At 42.9% G+C, this 15109-nt stretch overlaps 1 protein-coding gene across 8 annotated transcripts in view; it reads right to left on the reverse strand.

Moving 5' to 3' along the window:
* Window positions 1–15109, reverse strand: part of PIGG (phosphatidylinositol glycan anchor biosynthesis class G (EMM blood group)) — a 245345-nt gene that overhangs the window by 42051 nt on the left and 188185 nt on the right. The window lies entirely within an intron of this gene.

The raw sequence follows: 15109 nt of genomic DNA on the forward strand, positions 1-15109 counted from the left end.
GATTGAAAATACCAGTTGACTTACCCTTGGTTTCCAACAGAGTAGGCAGCATTTCATGCTGCTTCTTCCAAGCACAGAAGATAGAAATATCTGGAATAGTTTTACCTCTTCTGCATTATCAACATCTTTACTGCTCCCATGTAGGAATATATTTGCCTTATATGCCCCACACTGCCTTGGTCCAGCTAAGCACTGAATTTCTTCTGATGGCCCTGGCCTCCTTCATAAACTTTTTTATCCCTCAAAATAACACACTTACACAGTGTTGCCCATCTTCCTCCCTCTCCCATCTGTTTTTTATCTTCTGTTTTATCTTCATCTGCAGCCCTTGGTCATTGCCATTAAGAAAGGCTTACACAAGCCATCCTGGATTTGCAGCAGATGTCTTTTACTGAGATCATTAACAGCTTTCTCCACACCCTTGTGCTGATCTCCAGTCTTGGAGGGTTCTTAAATTTGCTTTGCTCCTTTCCCCAATAGCAGGAATATACATGCAGAATATTGCATGCACTTTTCTCTGTTTTTCTCTTCTCACTCTGTAAAAAGCCATACTCTCCCCTGCCACACACGCAGCTGCAGTACCCTCTCCCTTATGCATGTTCTGCCATTTTCTTACTGTGTCTCCCTCTTCATTCCCAGACTCAGTATCAGTCATTCATATAATTTCAAACTCTCACTCACCCTCTCTGTTGTTTCATTCACACTCTCTGCTACGCCACAGAGATGCTGTGATGCAGGGAGACATCATTTCTACATGCAGCAAATCCCAAGTGTGGTGCACTCCTCTGCTCATCTCATAGAAAACAATAAGGCTGCCAACCTAGTGTCTTTGCAAGCACTTCACAGCTGATGTGAAAAAGCTATTCCAAAAGTGTCTTTGAGGAAGCACAAGATGGCTTAACTTAATTGTACTGGCATCGATGTTATTGCTCTATGAAATGAATGAAAACTATTGTCAGAGCTTTCTGTGTTTTCTCAAAGTTTAAGAATGAGGTGTGGAATACTGCTGTTTCAGAAAGAGGAGGTTTGGGAGATACTGCAAGAACATGACAAATGGCACCTAAAGATAGTCTGTGAAGATAAAACTATCACATTTGGAGGCTTTTCCTTTAAATGATTCCCAACACTGACTTACAGATATATCTCCCAAGGCTACTGTGAAGACATATTTTGGTGATGAAACCAGTATAAAATATGTATATATAATTTTTAAATCAAGATTTTAAACTTCCTAGTATAGAAAACTAATGTTCTCAGAGGATTCTGCACTGAGCCTTATGACTTGCTTCATGTAACTCTTGGCTGAGTTTGAGCTTGGCTCTCAGTTCTCTAAGGACTGTGGAGACCTTTCATGAAACTTCATGCACAAATACATACTGGAAGGGAACTGGCACGTCAGGTTTTTGAGAGATCATGTAAGTAATTCAAAAATCATAACAATTTGTTTCTGCTTTTCTGGGAAATTAGCAAGCTTACAGCATCTTTGGCTCAACATTAAAATTCACACTCTCAACATCTCATTCCTGGCCAGTGGGTTTTACTGATTTCTTATCTCTGGACCTTCTCACTTCCGCATACATAAGCCTTCCTGATTCTGGTAAAAGCCAACTGTGATTAATATCTCAGTGCAGCTCTTACAGGTTCTGCATGGTATAGGGACAGAAAAGGTACCTCATGCAGACAGAGTAAAGTTTGTGAGGAAGTGGTTCAGACTATCACAGTGGCCCTGTTCAGGGGCTTCAAGGAACTGGTGTGTTCTGTGGGTTGATACTTTGAAAGTATGTTCTCCCAATGCCTTGATCCTTCTGTTAAGAAAAAGCGATACTTCTGCTTTCAAAGAGAAGAGCATTAACTGCCATGCTCCATCAGAGACATGCAGGGTCACCACTACTGATGAACACAACACCTCTGTTACAGGCCTGTGTAAGGAAAAAATCAGGGACCATGACTTGTAGCAAGAGCCCAAACGCTTTCAGCTGGGACCACCGGCACACATAGAGCTGGTACATGGATGAGAGTAAAATGGTGACCCTGGCAGTGACTTGCAAATGCATGCTGTGGTGTTTAGTCCTCTGACATTATGTCTGAAGCTTGTTCTAAAAGGTGACATTCACCTCCTCACAAACCACCTTCCCAGAGGTTACAGAACACTTGCAGGGCCTGTGGCTTATGTGATGGTGGTGCCTTGTGATGGAGTACTCCACAGTGATGGCTAACCTGCTTGGGCTGAGCCAGCTGCAGAAACAGGCACAGATGGCCCTGTGCCAGTGATCCCCTTGCCCTAAGGATGTATTCTCAGCAAATCCTAGTTATCTTGTGTGTATGCTGTGCCAATGTGATCACTTCTCTTCCAGAAGCCAAGGGATCTCTCACCACACACATGGACAAGTAGCATGCTGCCTGCAGATGCCCTTGAAGACTTCTGTGCAAGGCAACACTGTACAATGTGTACTCATCAGCAGCCTTCATCTGAAGGGTTTCATCAGAGACCAAACAGTGTAAAGGGCAGGCCTCTGTGTTGGAGGATAACATGTCCTGTATCAATAAATACTACTAGCAGACGGTATTTCTGACTGCCTTGCTAACAGCCCAGGAAGGCACACCCTGGTCTGGAACAGGGGGAAGAAATGGCAAAGATCCTGGTTAAGTGTTTGTAAAAGGCACGTGCCAGTACCAAGAGGCTCTGGGTCTGCTACAAGCAGTGAAGCCCTCTTCTGTCACTGGAGTCAGCAAATCTGGGCTCAGGACCTTGGGCTCATCTGCAGGGTCCAGTCTGTTTGGGGACTTCCACAGAGTCTCAGATCCCTTATTCTCTGATTAAAAGAATCAATTCAGCAAGAATCTCTGAGGTTATTTTTTTTTCAAATAAAGGTCATTCTGGTTAGATCCTGTGGCAGAAACTGAGGAAAAAGTGACCCAACTGCTAGCAGTTCTCAGCTTCATTTTAGCTGTCCAGTGCTGCATTATGTCAAAGGCCATTGTTTATTCAGAAGAACTGGAGGGTGAGATAGCATCCTAGGTATGTGATAGGATCAGTAGGTGCCTTTTCTATGACAGCAACTTTTTTTTCTATTTTTAAGGCCTCATTTCTGAGCACTTAGAGAATCATTTCTAATGTTGCACCATTATGGATTGCTAAAAACATCAAAGCACTACTAAATTATCTGTTAAAAGACACAATTTTTGCAATTGCTATTATGTTAATCTAGGTATAATCTTTTTATTTTACATAGTCACAAACTCCCAAAGCTAAAGAAATCTAACTGCATTAAGACAAGGAAAATAGAGTTTCATGGAAAATTAGTAACTTGTTAGTATAGGTAGTTTTATTTTCTATATCTTAACTTCACAGGCCAATGGCTTCTTTCTATTAGCTGCTTCTGGGAAGCAAGAAAACAAGATGCACATAGATACACAGCTGCACATATCTCACTTTCCTCTCAAAAAGAGTAACCACCACAAAAATCGCTTCGCACAAATCAGCCACCTTGCTCCTTGGCCAAGTAAAGCAAAACATCTACTACTACTACTGCTCCTACTACTAGTACTAATCATCATAATCTAATCAAAAGTGTCTTATAATGGCAGAATGAGCCAAGAGAGGGTGAAGTACAGTTTATCAAACAAAACCCATGAAAGAACAACAAGGGAGAGGGACTCATCCTGCATATTTGGAACCTGGTGCAACACAAATCCAATCAAAGCATTTGGCAACCGTGGGAAAAACAGGGACATGCTTCAATCTCTTTTTAAATCATAAGTGTTCTCAGAAATAAGTGAACAAGCTCAGAAGTTAGACTGCAATCAGCCACACAGAAGTACAGGTATATACTTTTACTATGTTTTCATTAAAGAGAACAGAAAGAAAACAATGGAAAAAAAAGCCACTGCATTAGATTAAGTTCTGTATTTATTAAAGAGAAGAGATGGTCACCACAAGGGCAAGAGAGTGTTTACCCTCTGCTAATTCAATCTTTTCTATTAGGTATCTTCCGGTAGAATATATGTCATAAATACCTACAAACCACACAATAACAAAGATGCTTTTTTTAGTGCCAGGGCTATCAAGACACCCAGAGGAAGCTCAAGCTGTACCTTAGACAGGCTGCTATCTATACCTACGAGAGAGAAACTGACAATAAATATTGTGAAAGCGGAAAATCCAGAGTACACAATTTCTCTTGTACCAGGCACAACTGGCAGCAGAACTGAAGAAAAAGGCAGCATATAAGAGAAGCTTCAGGCTTGTGTCTGCATTTCTTTGGGTCTGTGAAAGGACTCTGCATGTAACCAAGAGCAAATCAAAGCTGTCCAGGCATTTCTGCTCCTAGTGGCATATGAACCTGCAAGCCAAAGAGGGCAAAAATTCTTTGGTCTCCAATACATAATGAAAATAAGGAGAAACTCAAGCATGAACGTGCATGACATGACACTCAGAGGGGGCAGAAGGAGGAGAAGGAGGGAAATAGGCACTGATTTGTATTAGAAAGTTACCTGTAGCATTGCTCAGACAGTAAGAAGATTGGTTCCCCTGGGAACTCCATTCAGAAAGGGCCAGGATGGGGGCAGGGGGGCAATATCCTGTACTGTGCAACAGCAAAACCAACTAGAACTGCTCTCATGAGAAAAAGAAGAAAAACAGGGTTGCTCTCAAGAAAACAAAAAAACACATGGAATTCCAGGTTCTTCCTGAACTGCAAACCTTTCCAGATTAAAAAGAGCCAATACATGTCTTTGGGAAAACCCCACATATCTCAAAGCACCTGTACGCAGCTCTTGCTCAGGAAGTATGGTCACGCACCCACAAATTTCTCAGCAGGGTGTAGGACAGCTGGATTTCATTATCAGCAGCCCAGAGCAAATATGCTGATTTGAGAGGGACACTGATTTTAGGTGTGCTGCCCAGGTGTAGGCAGATGTGCATGCCTGTTGCCTGGCCTTCCCACAACAGTTTGTGGGGAGATGTGGCTCTTCCCATCACAGGGATGTAGCAAACTACCTCCCGCTATGCACTAGCTGCAGAGACAGCCTGAACAGGTAGCTCAGAGCCTGTGTGGTACTGTAGTCAAGTATGCCAAACCTGCAATCTCCCTGCAGCTTCCCTACAACTAACTCTTCCTCTCCAGAGTGAAAGACAGCAGGAATAAATACAGTGACCTTACTGGCCCCAGAAGACATCCTGGTCCTGGCCCACTACAAATAGGTGCTGTACCTTGCGCTGTCATCTATCAGTCTGGGATTAAGGCTGCAAAACCACACTTCAGGCATTTAAGCCGGAGGTTATTATCACTATTACCTGGAATGCAACCTGTGATCCCTTAACTAAAGAAAGCTTACTGTCACAGGTTTTTAGGAGATGGTTGTTATAGGTCTGATTTAACCTTTGCTTTACCTGTTTCTCAACATTTACCCATAACATTGCATTAGTGTATGTCGGTATTTAATTGCACAAGTTTTTTATTTCTATACTAATTATGCTATTTTTTTACTAATTTATTTTACAATGAAACACAATCATTTCCTGTAATATTCCTCCCACTATTTAACCTAATTAACAAATTTCAGCTCCCTGCAACATGTAACATTGATTCTAATTTCAAAAGCAGTGAAAGTATTTTCATTCTTTGCATTCTTATCTCAGACATTTTAGATATTTTTCACATACTGGAAATCAATAACGATGGTCTGAGATCAAATACAGAGCTATGATTCTCCAGACAGGGCAGTTTTGCTTTTAAATTCTTAAAATGTAATATCAAGGGAGAAAATAATTTAAAAATGAAAATATATATATATATATAGAGAGAGAGTCTCTTGTTTCTATTGTGTTATTTGATTCCAATCTTCAATTAAAAAACAAATTGGCCTGGTGCAGTACATATTCTCAAGCGTTAAGCAGCCAAATGGCCGGTGGTTTCTAATGCTTAAGAATACGTACTGCACTTGTAATATGCAGGTTTTCAGAAGATAAAGAATAGAAGTGCCTTGCTTCCTGCAGCTGAGCATAAATATCACAGTACTCTATAGCCGAAATTCAGGAGCCAACACTGGAATTGTAATAGCATACAGGAGTTTGAATGAGGAATAGGATCTACCATGCCAGATGTGATACACACTCACAAATTTCTGCAACAAGTATATAGACCAGGCAGAAGGTAAGAAGAAAAAAAGATTAAGTACTTAAGAACATCTGCTGACCAGCAGTAAAATCAAGTAAAACATTAAGGTTGCTGAAGACACCTACTAATTAACATTAGCAATAAGATATGTGTGTCCCTGTATGGAACCAGGCTGGAATATAAAAGAAAATAATCAGGAAAAATATTTTATGGTCTTGATCTGCATATCTGCATACTTGGCACGCATCTACTTGCTATGCACAGAGCTGCTATTAGCAGAAGTCCTGAGTCCAGCCCCTCTCCTGATTCTTTTCCTATTTGAATTAAATCAGCATCCTAAAAAAGGACAGGACATGCATCCTTGCTTCTGCCTTCAAAGAAGAAAGGACACTCAACTTCCAGCCACAAGTATGAGAAACACTCAGCCGATGCATTTTTCTACAAGTGACACCTACCAACATCTTGCCTTGAGCAATAAGGATTTAGCAATTAATTATACCACTGTCATCCAAAGGCTTTCACAAGATCAAGCTCATTCTCTCGTTTTCTTTTTGTAAATCCTTACCTTGATTCTAATTTATTTCTTCAACAATGTTTTTACTTCCTACAGCAAAACCATAAAGACTACAGTCCTACATGTACCTACCATAGACTGATTTTTAAGAAAATATGTCTTTACTGGGACCAATTAAGTCCTTTCAGTTAATCATTAAGCAAGTGCCTTAGTGAGCTGGAGAAAGTATCACACAAAAAGATCATAAAACAACAATTTGTGTGCAAGGGGTCGGGGGGGGGATTTCATTTTTAGAGATGTGTAGGTTTTTGTATCACAAATAAATTAATCTTCCGAAACATCTCATTAAGTGCCTCGAAGTTTTTTCCAACAAATCACGTATTTCCTGCAAGTTTATTGTGCACTGTACTTGATGAAAATAGGCTTTGGTGAATAATACTGTCATGGCAGATATTTTTTTCCTTATACTTCTCAGAAAGCTAGCAGCTGTATGAAAACAGAGCCCGCTTAACTGGAAGTGTTCATATAACAGCAGTGAAAGCCTTTCCCAAGTCATTGAGCTACACACTCACACTAAAGAAGAAAAACTGCATTTCCCCTGCCAGGCTTTACAGTCCAGAGGGCCTGGTACCTAAACAGCCTGTATACCGCATGCAGCTGCCGCCCAAGGCTTCATAAGGCAGCTCTCTGGTAGGCAGAGTCTTGTGTCGCAGTGCTCACAGGGACCTGGCAGTACACAGCCTGGCCCACCCTTCTCTATGTGAAGGTGTCAGTGTCACCATGCCACATGGCAGAGATACCAACCCCTTCCCTCCATTGCATCCCTCTTTCCCATCCACCTGCTCTCCCAAACGACTCACAGCTGAAGAGCCCAGGCAGGGTCATTAATACATACAGGTGAAAATTACTTTTGTGTGGGAATCTCTAATGATTGGGGTTTAATAGTTCTCAAGGTTTAGGGTTTTTTAAAATGAAAACTCAAAATCTTAAATAAATGCGTAAAATGTCAGTAGAAACCATTGTTTTGAAGAGGTTTGGTCCTCCTTTGACATTTTTAATATACAAAAACTGGGGTATTTTAAAAATACTTTATCCCTTTTTGAACCAAAACTGCTTACCCAACACTGGGATGAATTTATGTTTCATAAGAAATAAAGATAGCATTTCAACCATAACAGTTTTTTGCACTTTGGCTAAGAAACCAATTTTCCAAAAGTTCTGGTGGAGGGTTTTCACCTCATTTTGAACAGGAAAAGCCTTCACACCTCAGGCCATGTGAAGCACATTGCACACTTAATCATGTGTCCCAGCCAACATGACAGAAAAATAACTACCATAGCTAGAGAACAGTAAAACTTACACAAAAATAAGTGTGGGATTTCTTTTCGCCCTGGATGTTGGAGGATATGAAAAAGTGAGGTGCCTAATAAACTAGAGGTTTTATTCAGCTGCTTCTCTAACAGCAGTTGCTTCTCTTGTTTTATATCATGAATGGAGAATAATAAAATAGGGCTTGCTGTATGCAACGGCTGGGTGGTACTTATTTATAGCTGTACTGGAGGATAGTGTGACTGGCTGGGCAACGCAGTATTGATCATCTTTCCAGCGAGGATCAGGAAAGCATTCTTAGAATAAGAATTAGGCATTGAGAACTGCATTGTGTCTATTTGGGAAAACTGTGCAGTGAGCAGGGTAGAGCAGGGGGAGGACTGTGCCCAGAACATCCTGGAGGGAGCAAGAGGATATGACAAGCTCCTCTTGGCTAGCCAGCTCTGCCAGGTGCTGCAAAGGGCACAACAGCGCAAGAAGAACTGAGCACTGCTTTCTTCCCATGCCCTGCCTTCCTCTGCTGGAAAGGGCCATGAAGCAAAGGTGAAGTAGCACACCTACCTTCCAGGAAGCAGGAGAGATCCATGCTCCATAGAAAAGCTAGGTGTGGTGTTGGCTGAGGCACTGTTATTGTATGGTTGCCAACTGGTAGCTATGAAATGGGAGCTAAAGCATGGAATAAACCCACAAAAAGGTCTTGAAGTACTAGGAGATCTGCAGCACAAAAAAAAAAAAACCACAACAAAACCACAAAAAACCCCACCCAAACCCAGAAAACAAAACAAAAAAAAACAAAACAAAAACAACCACACAAAAAATCATTACATAAATCTAAAGAGAAAAACAAGCAGCTCAGGCACAGATGAAACTGACAAGAGCCGGCCACGGAAAAGCAGCAGGTCAAATTGCAGCCTGAGGAGTCCAGTGCTCTGCAACCGCAAAGCCCAGAGCCAGAAAAGAACAGAAAAATACAGCAGGATGACTGAAACCTCATGTACAAAGCAGTGACAGCCAGCAGGTGGGGTGCAGCCAGAGCAGGTAGAGAAAAAACCCAGACTTCCCACCAGGAAACCTGGCTCCTCCTGAAAGCAGAGATGCTGGCTGGCACGGTTGGCTCTACACAGCTCTTCAAGGGGTGGGGACCCAGGGGTACCATGCAACTTTGAAAACCATAGGGAATAGTATTCTAGCAGGACATGTCTGTGCTAGAAGATGTCTGCTAACACTGCAAGAATGCCCTTATTACTGCTACAGGCTGAGCAAACTAGAGAGACCAAGGAGAGAGGGTGGAAAAGGAGGTCAGGCATGAACAACAGATCAGAACTGTAATGTTTGATATCCTATTGCCTGGTTGTTGTCTCTGTAAATGGAAGCAGTAGTATTTAGTTGTCAAAATGGTAATCAAGCTGACTAATTTTTGAACTTTGCAAGAGAATATTTTGGGCTGCTATTTCTTTCAACTGCGTGTATTTCCAGGCTAGATTTCTAGTGCAGTATCTTAGCATCACTGAAAGAAATGCCCATTGTGCCTGTCTCCATTTTCTTTAGAACTACAAAGCAAATAGGTGCTGGCTGAGTGGACTTCCACAAAGTAAAACAGCATCTCAGCTCTTTCTCATATCAAGCCAGCCCCTGTGCCAAATTTCCAAAACGAGATACTGCTCACTCTCCCACAAGACATTCCCCAGAGCAAAAACAAAATTATAATTTAACCAATATAACATACTCATAACAGAATGAGATGTGACTAGAATACAATGAGGTGGCAGATATCACCCCCATAGATGCTAGGAGGGACAACGTATAGGGCTTACATGTCAAAACTGCACACAGGCATGGCTCCTGTAAACAATCTGGGAGAAATACTGCATGCTGAAATGCAGAACAGTTGCTGTACCTCCCAGTAACTCTTTTGTACCACTACAGCCATGGGAACTAGGTTGCACTGGCACAAAAGTGGTGATGCACACACTGCTGGGCAGCCTCTGCGAGTGTGACTATCTGTAACCTACGGTCCCAAAATTCTGAAAGTGAACATCATCTATTATAAAAACAAGGCTGTGTTCTTAATTGGTCAGATGGTCTTGTAGTGTGGAAACCTAGGCCAGCAACTTAAAATGAAATCCAAAGAAGAAATAGTTCAAAGAACAGAGATGAGTTACAGCATGCTCACAGGCAGTAATGAGGGTGCTGAGAAATAGGATTGGTCACCAGCAAGATGTCCCTGCAACTTCCACATCGCATAAAACACATAATTGCACTCCACAGGTGTTTTTCAGCTCTGCAGCTGGGAGGTTTGAAGGAAGACCCAGGAACAGCACCCAGTCACTTTAGGCTCCTGTTATGCTTGGAGTCCCTCTGAGAGCTTCAACCCAAGTAACTTGTTCACAGAGAAGGAAGCTGAGGATGAAGTCTACCTGGTTAGGCTTCAAACTCCATCAATGTCCAGCCTTGGTTTCTTAATTTGTTATTCAAACTTGATTAGCAGATCTCAGGGCACACTTGTGTTAAGCCTTCAAAAACTGCAGCTCTTCCCTTCTGCCTGTGCTACACACGTCGCTGTCCTCTTCAGGGGGTGAAAGGGAAAAGTCAGCTCCCACCACAGCAACCAGAGTAGCATGTCTGCAGAAAATGCAGCAAAAGCCTGAAGCTCAAAATTCCTTTGTCAAATCCTCAACTTGTTTACCCAGTGCTGGCTTGCCTTGTCTCCCTCCCTGTCATTACCCCCACTATTACAGGAGACTGCAGAGCAACTGGAGCCCTGCCACCCACCCACCATTGCCCTTGAAAGCCAGCACCCCCATGGCTCATGCCTCCCTGTGCACAGTTGGGAAGTCAGGCAAACATTTCTCTTGCCTCAGACACCAGGTCAAAGCCACAGTGAGGCCAGAAAGTCTGAAGGCAGGCTCAGTTTTTCAGGGCAGATTATGGGATGATGTACCCACAAAGCTGTGCTGAGCCTGCCCTCTAGGACCAGGATGCAGACTGGAGGCTCTCAGATGTCCCCTAGACTACTGCTGAAGGTCTTCCCAGCAAAAAATCAGGCTCCAAATGTTAGGCTTGTTTGGCAACTGAGCATGAAATGAGCCGAAAGGGAGAGCCAATGGAAGCATAAAAGCAATAGGAATATAATTATGAAGTGATTCATCTTGCTTGCACAATGGGAGGATTGGGGCAGGTAAACAGGGAGAACTGAGCCTTTCCTCTCTTTTTTTTTTGGAGAGGAATGGAATACTGAAAAAGATAATTTTGAAGAACAATTTAAAGAAAACATAGCTGGATAGCAAGGATCAAGGAAAGTGAAACAAACCTTTGATTCTGCATGAGCAGAACTGTGCTTCTGCAGTATGCAGTGACTGCATTACTGCAATCACAGATTAAGGGAGGTAGCAGGCATTTACAATCCTATCCTAGGCAGCTGCTTTTCTCCCTTTGTAGCATCAACCTTCACGAAACACAGAAGCTTTCAGCAACCTGAAGAAAAAACTGTGGGATGAGAATTTTCATAGGCAGCCCACCAGTAGCCTATAAATATATTTGAGTAGTGGCAGAGGCAGATTGTAAGCACATACAAGTGATCACATTTGGGAGACCTTTAAAACATTGCAGAGCGGGTGAACTGCTTTAAAACCTTAAATTGTCATTTTGGATTAAAAGCTCATAGCAACTGTACTTATCAAGGCAAATTACAGGCAGTTGTTACTGGCAGCTGAAGAAAGTGATGCGGAAAATACTCCCTGCGAACTATGTTTGATCAGCCCAAAGGAGAAAGAGCGACCAGGACTCAGGAGCAGTGTGGTTATTCTACATGACCATCACTCAGCTCCAGCAAAAGGACTTACAATGGGCAAAGCAGCAGCTTTGCCTTCTTTCTAAGAGCCCCAAGATTACTTCTCTGGCTATGTTGTCTTATGACCTCCTGCTCCACCCAGTACAGATCACCCTCGAGAGCTTTCAGGGGACATAGAGATGCCCTCAAAACAAAAGCCCTGCCTCTTCAGTTCCATCCAGCAGGGTCACACCACATACTGGAGGAAGTCACACTGACAAACACTTCAGCAGCCCTGCAGAAGCACTCACCATGATGGCTGGGGGTCCTCGCATTTGTACACACAGCCTAAGAGTACACCCCCTTTGTGGAAAATGCAGATAAAATTTACAGTCAGATCTTATGGCAACATATCCGGAACTATGCACATGTCCACCAGTTGCCTAGTGCATGGCTCTGCTATTTTTAGCCTTCTAAAAAACAGCTGCAGTGAATAGGTGGTAAATGAATAAAGGTTGATTTTTTTATGCCTGTGCCAAATTAGTTATAAATGAGCAGCAAAATAAATCCAAAGGGCTCTCATCCTATCTACCAGTCAATAAATTTAAAGTATAAATATACTAAAATGGTATAAAGTGCCTATGGCACACATGCAAACCCAGTGAGCTAAAAAAGGAAGGAAAACATTTCCAGTCTTCATCTGGAGAGACGCCACAGATTTCATCAAGCTAAGCTGAAGGGGAAGAGTTTTTGTAACTACATGACTTTTACAGACATAGGCCCTGTCTTGTGTTTTGTCAGCAATCTACCTAGGGGGAAGTATTTTCTCACAGCTACTAAGCAACATTGCTAGCCATGTGTATGCACACATGTATCAAAACTAATGACTCAAGCAGTCTCAATGACTTCAGCAAAGGCAGGAGGCTTATCTTCACACAGTAAAGTCTCTGTCTGGGTAAAAGCCTAACTTAACAGAGATAGGCAAGCCCAGAGATGAGACATTACATACATCAGTTTACAGAAAAATCCTAATGCAAGGTGGTTCAAAAGGATTGTGAGAGGGACAACCAGGTAACCATCTTTTGCACAGTGATACAGAAAGAGCTACAGTCTGCAAATAAATTTTGTGTCTCATAATCCAGTCCAAGAAACATTTGAGAGGTGTGAAAGAATTAGTGCCAAGACAGCAACACCACTCCTGCTCACTGCCAAACTACCACATTTTTCTATTGGTAGAAAAGAATGCCAGATCAGGAACAATCTCTGGCCATTGCAGAAGCAATCCCTGTGGCACTTAGTGTTGACTTCACCTTTCTGGGCAGCTCTCAAATGCACTTGCACACACAAGCCAGAGCAAGTTTCAGACTTCCCACAGAGTCCCTGCTGCTCAGGCCAATATCCTTGAGAGTCAGTGGCTGGCAGCTCCTCATAAAATCTTCTGACAAATTTACCAACATCTTTGTTTTTGTTTTTTTTTTTTTCCTCAGATGAAAAGAACCAGCAGAGATTTCACATTGTGCCTTCATTTGCACAGAGCTGTACAGATTAAGCAAAGACAGACACACCACATCATCTACTGCAGCCTCTTGTAAAATACAAGGCTTGAGGATATTTTGAATAATTCCAAAAGGCTCAGCTTTGCTTTGTTGTAAATTTTTGTGTCTTTATTTTTTAGTCCACCTCTAAGGAGTTCTCTTTATTTATGGATCAGATTTTCTTCTCAAAGCCAAGCAGGGCTTTAGCAGACCAAGTGTGAACAGACATTTTTGTTTTCTCCATAATAAATGCAGAAAATTAGTGAGCTGTCTGTGGTAAACCTAAAGTCCATAACTCAGACACAGGCTTGTCCATCTCTGCCTTAAAGACAGACATGCTGCAATCACACCCCTGTACTTAGCCAGGCTCTTAGCCTTCAAAGTTTCATTGGTTCCACATCAGCCAGTCCTCTCAGACCAACATGACTTCGCTGTTCCCTCCAGCCTCTTAGTAGGTTTTTATAAGTTGGTTGTGGAGCCCTGAATGCAGCAGCTGAACTGGAATAGGTACGGACCGTGCCTACTTTCTCCCCTTTCCAAGAGACAGTGCTTTTGCTCAAGCAGTGGAGAGAATACAGCATAGTCATTGCTAATTCAGCACTGACAACAGTGGCTTGCTCACTACTCCAGCTTCATGCTTCCCACATTGTTCTCACCCACAGATAACGAATATGTGCTCCACTTCAGATTACTTTAATTTTTCCCTATTTCAATGTCACTCTGTAAATTTTTCCTCCTTTATTTTTTTCAGATTTTGCAATATCCACATGATGCTATTTCCCTTTCCTCATTATTCTTCACATCCTCACTCTACACTGGACCATCCATAAATACCACCCACAAAAAGAGCTGTGCTCCCTTTCCAGGTCACAAGCAAAGACACCAGCATCAGCTACCAAGCACGTGAGGTAGCCCCATCATATATGTGCACTCAAACTGCTCATTTAAGAGCCACACTTGGTCAATGCCTCATGAAACAGAAAGGCATTGGTGTAAGGCAACCCAAAGTAATCTTTCTCCATTCCTTCCTACCTTGCTTTCTCCTCCTCTCCTCTCCTCTCCTCTCCTCTCCTCTCCTCTCCTCTCCTCTCCTCTCCTCTCCTCTCCTCTCCTCTCCTCTCCTCTCCTCTCCTCTCCTCTCCTCTCCTCTCCTCTCCTCTCCTCTCCTCTCCTCTCCTCTCCTCTCCTCTCCTCTCCTCTCCTCTCCTCTCCTCTCCTCTCCTCTCCTCTCCTCTCCTCTCCTCTCCTCTCCTCTCCTCTCCTCTCCTCTCCTCTCCTCTCCTCTCCTCTCCTCTCCCCTCCTCTCCCCTCCTCTCCTCTCCCTCTCCCTCTCCCTCTCCCTCTCCCTCTCCCTCTCCCTCTCCCTCTCCCTCTCCCTCTCCCTCTCCCTCTCCCTCTCCCTCTCCCTCTCCCTCTCCCTCTCCCTCTCCCTCTCCCTCTCCCTCTCCCTCTCCCTCTCCCTCTCCCTCTCCCTCTCCCCTCCCCTCCCCTCCCCTCCCCTCTCTTCCTTCATCTTTCTCACTCCTTCATCCCCTCTCTCCATTATCCACACTATATTGTTATTTCTTGCTTCATACATCACTACATTGCTGCTACAGGATCACATTTGTACTTCCCTTTCTACATGCAGCTTAGACCTCATTTGTTACACTTCTTTCATCTGTGTCATTCTACTAGTGTGTCATAGGAACAGAGCTTTCATCCCAGTGGTGCCAAACAGGCAAACAAACAAATAAATCAATAACAGGCCAGATCTTCATCGGCTGCAGCTCAGCGCAAAAGTCCTCTAATTTCACCAGAGCTGTGCTGATTTATGGCAACTGAGAGTCTGACTTACTGTTAC

This window comes from Columba livia, chromosome Z, assembly GCF_036013475.1.
Source record: "Columba livia isolate bColLiv1 breed racing homer chromosome Z, bColLiv1.pat.W.v2, whole genome shotgun sequence".
NCBI classification, from domain to species: Eukaryota; Metazoa; Chordata; class Aves; order Columbiformes; family Columbidae; genus Columba; species Columba livia.